Below are 8,955 nucleotides of genomic sequence, written 5' to 3' on the forward strand. Positions count from 1 at the left end.
AATTAGTTGGTGAAAATTTGATGAGGAACAGGATATTTACATAGTCTCAAAATATCTCCCACAAAATTTTAATTACAAAGTGAAAAAGAGTAACTTTTCAGTGGAGAAACCTGGCGAGTGCCACATTAATCAAGTGGTCATAGTTACTATCACTAGTAATGGGACAAATTGATAAAATTTACCACTTGATAAATGATCATGTACCACTTGATAAAATGCAATGAGGAAAACATAGCATCGCTTCTGTGATAATTCTGCCAAAAGGGCAATGCCTGAATCTAATCATTAGGAAACATCAGACAAACCCTACGGAGAAATAGTCTACAAAATAATTGGCCTCCAGTTTTCAAGGTATTGAAGGTATTAAAAGTCAAGAAAAGATTAAGGAACTACTATACCAGATTGAAGGTCACAACTAAATACAACATATGATCTTGAATTGCATTCTATAGCTACAAAGGACATTATTGGGACAATGGTTGAAACTTGAATAGATCCTGAGTATTAGGTAGTAGTCATCTATCAGTTTTGGTGGTTGTATTGTGATTATATAGGAAAATATCCATGTTTGTAGGAATTACACTCTAAAGTCTTCACGGACAATGGAGCATCATATTGGCAACTTTCTTCCAAAAGGATCTCGGGGAGGGGTTGGAGTTACTTGTATTATTTTTGCCCCCTCAAAAAAAGTAAACCTGGGATGTTGAAAAAGTGACTAGTTAAAGAGCTCCATTATGAATCAATAACATTTATTATCTGTATAGGATATTAATATCCATGCAGTATATTTTCTGACTGTATCCTACAGGCATGATGACATTAAATAACCACTATTTAACAATGTGGTAGACCCTGTATGTTGCCTACCCAGCTGTTGTTCCCTTCTCCCATTCTTTCTTGCTAACAGAACCCCAATTTTATTGAGATGTGGGTATCTGGGTCCTTCCTGTCTCCAGGAGGTGGATTTGTATTGGTCTAAGCCAATGATGGCTTAGGCGTGGGCATGTAATATAATTCTAGCAAGTGATACATGAAAGCAGTTCTGCTGGGGTGAGGGGGAGAAACTTTTGGGGAACAATTTTCCTTGATAATGAGACAGTCACAAAATGAAATGGCTCCTTTTGATGTCACATCTCTAGTAGTCACCCCCTTATCTGTGGTTTCACTTGCCATCGTTTCAGTTACCTGCTGTCAACTACAGTCTGAAAATATTAAACGGAAAATTCCAGAAATAAACAATTCATACATTTTAAATTGAGTGCCATTCTGAGTAGTGTGATGAAATCTCACACCATCCTGCCCAGGACGTAAATCATACTTTTGTCCAGTGTATCCACACTGTATATGCTACCTGCCCATTAGTCACTTGGGAGCTTGTCGTGACTTGATGATCCAGGACCACCCAAAGCAGATAATTGTCCTTCTGAGTCAGAAGCTCAGTAGTAGCCTAACGCTATGTCACAATGCCTATACCATTCATCTCACGTCATCTCACCACATAGGCATTATATCATCTCACATCATCACCAGGAGGGTCAGTACAGTACAATAATATATTTTGAGATAGTGAAAGAGACTATTTACATAACTTTTATTACAGTATTTTGTTATAATTGTTCTATTTTATTATTATGGTCGTCTCTTACTCTGGTTAATTTATCAATTAAACTTTATCATAGGTGTGTGTATATAGAAAAAAGCATAGTACATAAGGTTTGGTACTATCCTCAGTTTCAGTCATCCAGGGAGGGTCTCGGAACATATCCCCTGCATATAAGGGAGAACTACTGTACATGTGATACCCTGGAACTGCGGCAGCCATCCTGCAACCATGGGAGACAAGCCTGAGGATAAAAGCCGACACAGTGAAGATGACAGAACAGAAAAATAGAAAAACAATCCTATATCCTTGATAACGTCATTTGCTGCTAAATTAACCAACCTAGTAACCACCCTATTTCCTGCCCATTATATGAAATAATAAATTTTCCTTATTTAAATCATTTGAGATAGAGTTTTCTGTTACTTGCAACCAAAAGCAGCCTAATTGAGAAAGACAGCCAAAAGAAATTTTCAGTCCACAGATTTTCTAAAATAGACCAAGTTCCCCTAAGAGAAATAGCCCCCTGTCTAGATAAACTAACATGTACCCTATTTCCACGAACTTGGATGGAGTTTGAGCTCATGGAAGAAGACAGTGATCTGGACACTTATTTAGCTCACACATGAAGCTTGACGTGATGTTTCTAGAAACTTAACAGTGTTGCACTGGCTGGAATATAAATCTTTGACATGACATTTCCCACAATCTGGATTGTTCTGCTTAATAGATTATAAAAATTTCCTCAAAGATTTATGTGGTATATTTCATTCTTTAGCATAATACCAATAATATATGCTGTTCTTTACTCTTTCTCATCCCTTTATCTAGTAGCAAATTTTAATATAAGGGTCAGAAATAAAAACTTTTACATTTTCTGTTAATTGTGTACTAAATAGATGCTCATTGAATAAGCACATCCCTCCCCTCCCCTCCCTTCTTAGCCATATACAATAAGGGCTTGAAAAGACTTAGTATTTCTGCTTTATTATTTATTTATTTATTTATTTTAAAGAAGGGCACAGCTCACAGTGACCAATGCGGGGATTGAACCCACAACCTTGGTGCTATCAACACCACGCTCTAACCAACTGAGCTAACTGGCCACCCCCTCTGCTTTATTTGTAATAATCTTCACTTGTTTTATCATATTTTTCTTAATGTTAAATTTCTGTCCCTTTTTTATTCTTTTGGTCACATGCCCATTTTTGGATTTGAATAATATGGTAGTTAAAAGCTTGAGACCAGGCTTTTCTTATTTGCTGTGTGATCTTTAAAAAGTTACACAACTTCTCTGAGCCTCAATTTTCTAATCAATCAAATGGGGATTCAGACAGCACCTACCTCATAGGGTAATTGTGAGAATCAAGTGAGCAAATAAATAGCAAGGTCCTTTATAACACCCAAGAGCTCATTTGGTAACTCTTATTAAATAATAGGAATGTAATTCTAAAATGTCACCTATGTATCACCTTATGTAACTTTCCATAGAATTTTACTATTATAATTTGTTTAATGTGTTCCCTATTAATGGACTTCGGAAGATGATAGTGGTTAAGCATTTTTGATTTTGGAGTTGAGCAGAACTGTGTTTGAATCCCATCTCTACCATTTTTCATTAGGATGACCTTTGGGGAAAGTGAATTAACCTCTCTGATCTTTAATTTCTTCATCTAAATAATGAAAATCATAATCCTACAGTGGATCTTCATTATTTACAGGTTCCATATTTGTGAATTTGCCTCTTTATTAGAATGTCTTTGTAATTTGGCTGTTGTGCACATTTGCTGCCATGTGCCCAACAGTGAAAAATTTGAGTTGCCCAGCTTGCACGTCCTCAGTGGAGGTTGAACAAAGCAACCCTTTGCCTTCTTGTTTCAGCTCTCCTACTGTAAACAAATGTCCTTTTGGTGCCATGTTTTCTGAATTGTGTGCTTTCCGGTGGCAATTTCACTCTTTAAAATAGCTCCCGTGCATATTGCCAAAGTGCAATCCGCTGTTCTTAAGTGCAAGAAAGCTGCCATGGCCCCTGCGCAAGGATGACACGCAAATTCGTGAAGCGTTCCATATAAAAAAAAAAAAAAGAAAGAAAGCTGCCATGGAGAAAAGATGGAGTTATAGGGCTGTTGACCGTGAGTTCATTGTTAAGGAATCAACAATATATATTCCATATGGTGTCTTTAAACAGAAACGCATAAAACAAGGTTATGTATTGATCAGTTGATGAACATATTATGACTAGAAGCTCTCCAGAAACTAACCCTCTATTTCCTTAGGAGCAATGGTTTGTTATGCATTAATTCAGTGTTCATGGCCACGTTACGGAATATAAATACCCTAAATAATGAGAGTGGACTATGTCTCCAGCAAGGCTATTGCATCTAAGTGTTCAGCGTTGTGCCTGGCACGTGGGGGTTCGGGCCAGTGCAGAGTGGGGATGGGGATGAGACTCTAACTATATTCTTGTCAGACAGTTTGATTCTGACACTTATCTAAGTTCCACATGGTTCAAGCAAGAGGATAGTTGTTTGAAAACTGGGAAGATCCAGAAACGTCTCAATAAATCTCTCAGGCTAAGCCACTGGATTCCGCTTGAGAAAGCTTCATATAGACCATCTTCTTACAAATAACAGTTTACTTTCACAAAAATAGATGACCTAGCTCATGATCATAATTAGGCTTCTGGGATTGAATGACAATTGCAAATGAGTGATATAGCGCTCTCTTTTCACTTTCCTAAAGTGATGGGGAGCTCCTACTCTTTTTCCTCGGAATGGACATTTTAATAGTAAAAATGCCATATGTTGTTGAGCATTACATTACACCTATGCTATGTAACATCATAAAAAGGGCAAGTATTTTGCAGATGAAATATAATGAATTTTCACAAGAAGCTCAAGAAGGAAATCCGTAACTCTCATTTCAAAGATGCTGAAACAAGCCAGCAATAAAGTTAAACAGCTAAGTGACAGACCTGAGTAAGACCTATCTGCTATCAACTGTGCATTGTATCACTGCATTGTTCTGTGTTCTTACTGAGATAAGAACAGTGGAGCCTAGACAAGCTTTTCCAAAAGAGATTGTATTGGTATTCTTTCAATTACCTCAAGGCTCCAAGCTTTTTTTCTACCTTATGGCTTTTGCATATGTCATTTTCTCTTCCCGGAATACTTTTGTCCATCCCTTCCCTAACTCTTACTCATCTTTTGGGTCCTGGCTAAAATGTTGCTTACTCAGAGAAGTCATGCCTGACCACTCCCTTCTCCTGCCCTAAAACATCCCCGTACCCTATTTTCTTTCATAACATTCTGTACTTTCCTCCACAGCACTCATCACTATTTACAATCATGTGTCTACTTGTGTTTGTATTTTTCTGTCTTCTCTATTAGGCTCTCAGTCCTACGCAAGCAGGGACTCCGTCTGTTTTGTTCTCTACTGTAAATCCAGTGCCTACCTCAGTGCTGTGTGCATAATAGACTCTTCAATAAATATTCATTAGAAGAATAAATGAATTAACAAAATGTTTATCACACAATACTCTGGTGAAGGATAGCTTGGGGTGCTAATGGATATTACTAACAATATTTTAATAATGAGTATTTGGTTTCATCATTCTCTACTCCCTGCAACCTCTACGCTCACCATCAAGTAGTAGCATTTGTCTAGTACATCTCATTTCCCAGTGCCAGACCTAGTCTCTATACATTTGGAGACTGGTTTTTGGAACAGATACATCAAGACTGATTCAATTTGTAGGATTTTAGGCTTAAAAGTTCTCACTGAAATAAAGTTTGATTTCATATCATTTTGGAATAACTCCAGGCATTCACCATTCAATGTGAATAATTCAATATTATTCTGGAGCAACTCCAAGACATTCACCATTCAGAGGAAAAGACATTTGTTTTGTTTTGTTTTGCTAAAACTGAACTCAAGCTATGTGAAAGGCACTACTGCGTTTATAGATAATTTTGTGAATTTTAGGAATCTAAGAATGGATATTTCTTTTGGATGGTTACAATATAATATATACTTTCTATTTGTATTGATAGCTTACAAACTTTTTACTACATATTTTAATTTTAATTAATAAATTTTGCCTAATTGAAAAAGCAAGCGTATCTTTGTAGAAATTTTGGAAAATGCAGGAAAGCATGAAGGAGAAACAAAAAGTATAGAGAAACACACACAAAAATCACTCAAAATTCCTCCATTTGGAGTTAACCATTGTTAACACTTTGGTACAATTTCTCTCGGCCCTGTTTCTGTGTGTACGAGTATGTGCGCATAGGCACCCACACTCATTATGTGTAATATATATAATATGTATATTTGTATATATACACAATATATGTGCATACATATATAATATATATAAATAATATACATACACATATACAATAGTTATTATTTACTGGGTGTGTGAGATAGCCTGATTTTCTTTTTATATATGATTGTCTCTTGTAATCCTCTCAATAGTTTTGTGAGAAAAACATTACCATTCTCTCTTTACAGATGAATAAATTAGGCTATAATTTGTTATTAATTTGTTTGCCTAAGGTCATTAGTAAATGATACATCTGAGATACAAATGATAGATCTGAGATACAATTCTAAAATCTATAATCTCAACCATTATTACCTTACAGGACTTGCCTATACATTAAATCTATGTCTTAAATCAAATTGGACTTATCATAGAAATAATTTTGACCAGCTTTTTATTATATTTCTATAACAGTTCATATCCTTTACTAACGTAATTTTAATGGTTTTATGATATTTCTTAAGATTATTGAGATAATGAAATGAATGAAATATTGCTTATCACACACTCCTCTGATAAAGGATAGACTGGTAGATGCTCTGAAGTTTCAGATTCTTTCCGTCATCTCATTTTCTTAATCTTTTTTTCATATTCTGCATGATTGTTTCTTTTTCTTGTCTCTTATAATGTGAACTATGTATTCTTTGCTTTTCAAATTCCAATAAATGCTTTGGAAATTATAAATACTGTTTTTCTTCTAAAAGTACTTACTTTTAAATTAAAGAAAAACATCTCATTTTCAATATCACAATGAAATAAGAGCTCTTTATTTCTGCTGTGCAAGATGAGGTATTTAGCACACTTTTATTTCCCTTCATTCTTTATCTCCCACTCCCAACCCCTCCCAGCTTGGTTTTTGTTCATGTAGTCTGACCTTTTCAACCTTGATTATTGCTCTTGGAAAAAGAAATTTCTCTTTTTTACATTATGTATTTTCTCTTAGGAAGGTTGTTTTAGATATTTATATAAAATTCTTTTGTGCATAAGTCTTTTTATGCCGTGATTTTCTTCTTTCTTCTTGAGTTCTTATTCAGCAGTATATATATGAGCAGTTCCTTCTTTCAGAACAGATAACCTCGGCAGTGTCATTTTTGCCCCCTTTATATCTGAGGACTTATTTCTGAGGCCTCACAGCTGCATGACAACTTGCTGAGTGCAAAATTCTTAAATTATAAACATCCTCGGAATTCTGTAAGGTATGCTTTATTGACTTGTGTTTTATAGAGTTGCATAATTCTGAGGCCAGTTTGAGTTTAGTTCCTTTGGAGAGCATCTATTTTGTTTTTGTTTTGTTTGTTATTTTTCCCTGTCTGGATTCTTGAAGACTTTTTTCTTCATCCTTGAAATATTTAAAAAATGTCACCTGGCTAGTCTAGATGTTGGTTTCTTTTCATTCATTTTGCCTGCAGGCTTAAGTCTTAGGAGAATTATTTAATTATTGCTTCTATTCCTACCATTTCCCCCTTCTGAGATTCCTACTATAGTCAGTCAATTTAGTCAACAAATATTTATTGAGCAACTACTCTGTGCTGGGTACTCTTTTAGGTATTGAGGATACATCATTAGGGAACATAAATGCTTACATTTTTGTTTATTGGATCTTCTGAATCTTCTGTATATATCACCCACTTTTGTTCTGATTTTTCAAGGGGACCTCATCCTTTGGGCTGCAGCATCTTTTCATAATCCTGTGGTATTCTCTTTTGCTCATCTTAACATAGAGAGGTCTATGTGTGTCCAGCTTTGGTTAATACTTATGTAGGAATTGCAATGGGTTCTATTAGAAATTGAAATGTGTATGAGTGTATGTCCTACGTATCTCTCCATCTGACTTCACATAGTCTTCAACCCCAAGTAAGGGGATGTTCGGGAATTCCACTGGGGTGATAATATATTTTACAGAAGTGGAATCTTGAACTGGCCCTTCCTTCTAATTGAGCCCTTTTACATTCCAAGTAGCAGAAATACCTCAAAGTTTCTGGCATCCGGAAAGTATTTCCTCTTTGTTTATTTCTTTGATCTTTTCTATGTGAATTTAGAATGAGGCAATTTAGAAACCTGTCCTCACAAAGACATTTTATTTAAAAACCACAAAATAATATTTTTCTCTCTGTTAAGAGAATTAGAAAAAATGCTCAAGACTTGTAATTACATGTCGTTTTGAAATTTTTCATAAAAGGTCACATACCCCTTGGGAAGGTCTAGTGGGAGTCACGATAATGGAGGTTGATTGTGATATGTAATTTCACTGTGGTTTGGAATAAACTATTTGAACCTCAGGTTCTCTAATCTCAGATCCTCTTACGTCATAGCATGACAGGGAAGGCACCAGAAAAAAAATGTGGAAGCTCTTTGAACTGTTCAAAGGTTAACACTAAGGAAATCTGAGACTTTTTGTTATTGTTTGAACGCTATTATAGCTTTGAGCACTTCCAAGCTAGCCCAAAGTGTATCTGCTTGAGAGATAGCAAATGAGGCCTGCTTGCTTGGAATCCCGGATATGCAAAACAGTTCTGAAGTGTGGCTGAGAAGGGACACGACTTTGGACACTGTCGTGTGGCATAAGATCCAAAAGAGTGGTAATGTGGACCCCCCCTTTCTTAGGTCAAATTACTATCCCAGGCTTAACTGAAATTAGTTGGCTTCTCCTCTTCATGGAAATGAAGGCCTTTGGGTGGGTGAATCATGCCTTAATAAACAACTTTTGTACTTTTGGCCAGCATAGGCAGCAGACATTGTCTATCTTTGTGAGATGTTTTGAAAAGTGTGCAAAAAGAAATATCTGTATGCTTATCTCGAAACTTAAAGATAATATTTTTTTTGCCCCAGGAAAAAACTCTCCAGGTTCTACCCATTCATACCATTCATCCATTCTGTATTTTCTAATTCAATTTATTTATGAAATTCCTGTAAGATTCAATATGAAATTTCCCTAATCATGGTAAAAAATATTGTTTGTACTAAGATTCATGACACTGCAGCTGTTTCTGCACTATGGAGATAAATGACTCTCTATGTCATTAGTCTT

At 35.7% G+C, this 8,955-nt stretch overlaps 1 non-coding gene across 1 annotated transcript; it reads right to left on the reverse strand.

Moving 5' to 3' along the window:
- Positions 1-2,632: 2,632 nt before the first annotated feature.
- Positions 2,633-2,706, reverse strand: TRNAI-GAU (transfer RNA isoleucine (anticodon GAU)). Its single transcript has one exon. It is a non-coding gene; the product is annotated as a tRNA-Ile (tRNA).
- Positions 2,707-8,955: the final 6,249 nt, after the last annotated feature.

This window comes from Rhinolophus sinicus, linkage group LG15, assembly GCF_036562045.2.
Source record: "Rhinolophus sinicus isolate RSC01 linkage group LG15, ASM3656204v1, whole genome shotgun sequence".
Taxonomy (NCBI): domain Eukaryota; kingdom Metazoa; phylum Chordata; class Mammalia; order Chiroptera; family Rhinolophidae; genus Rhinolophus; species Rhinolophus sinicus.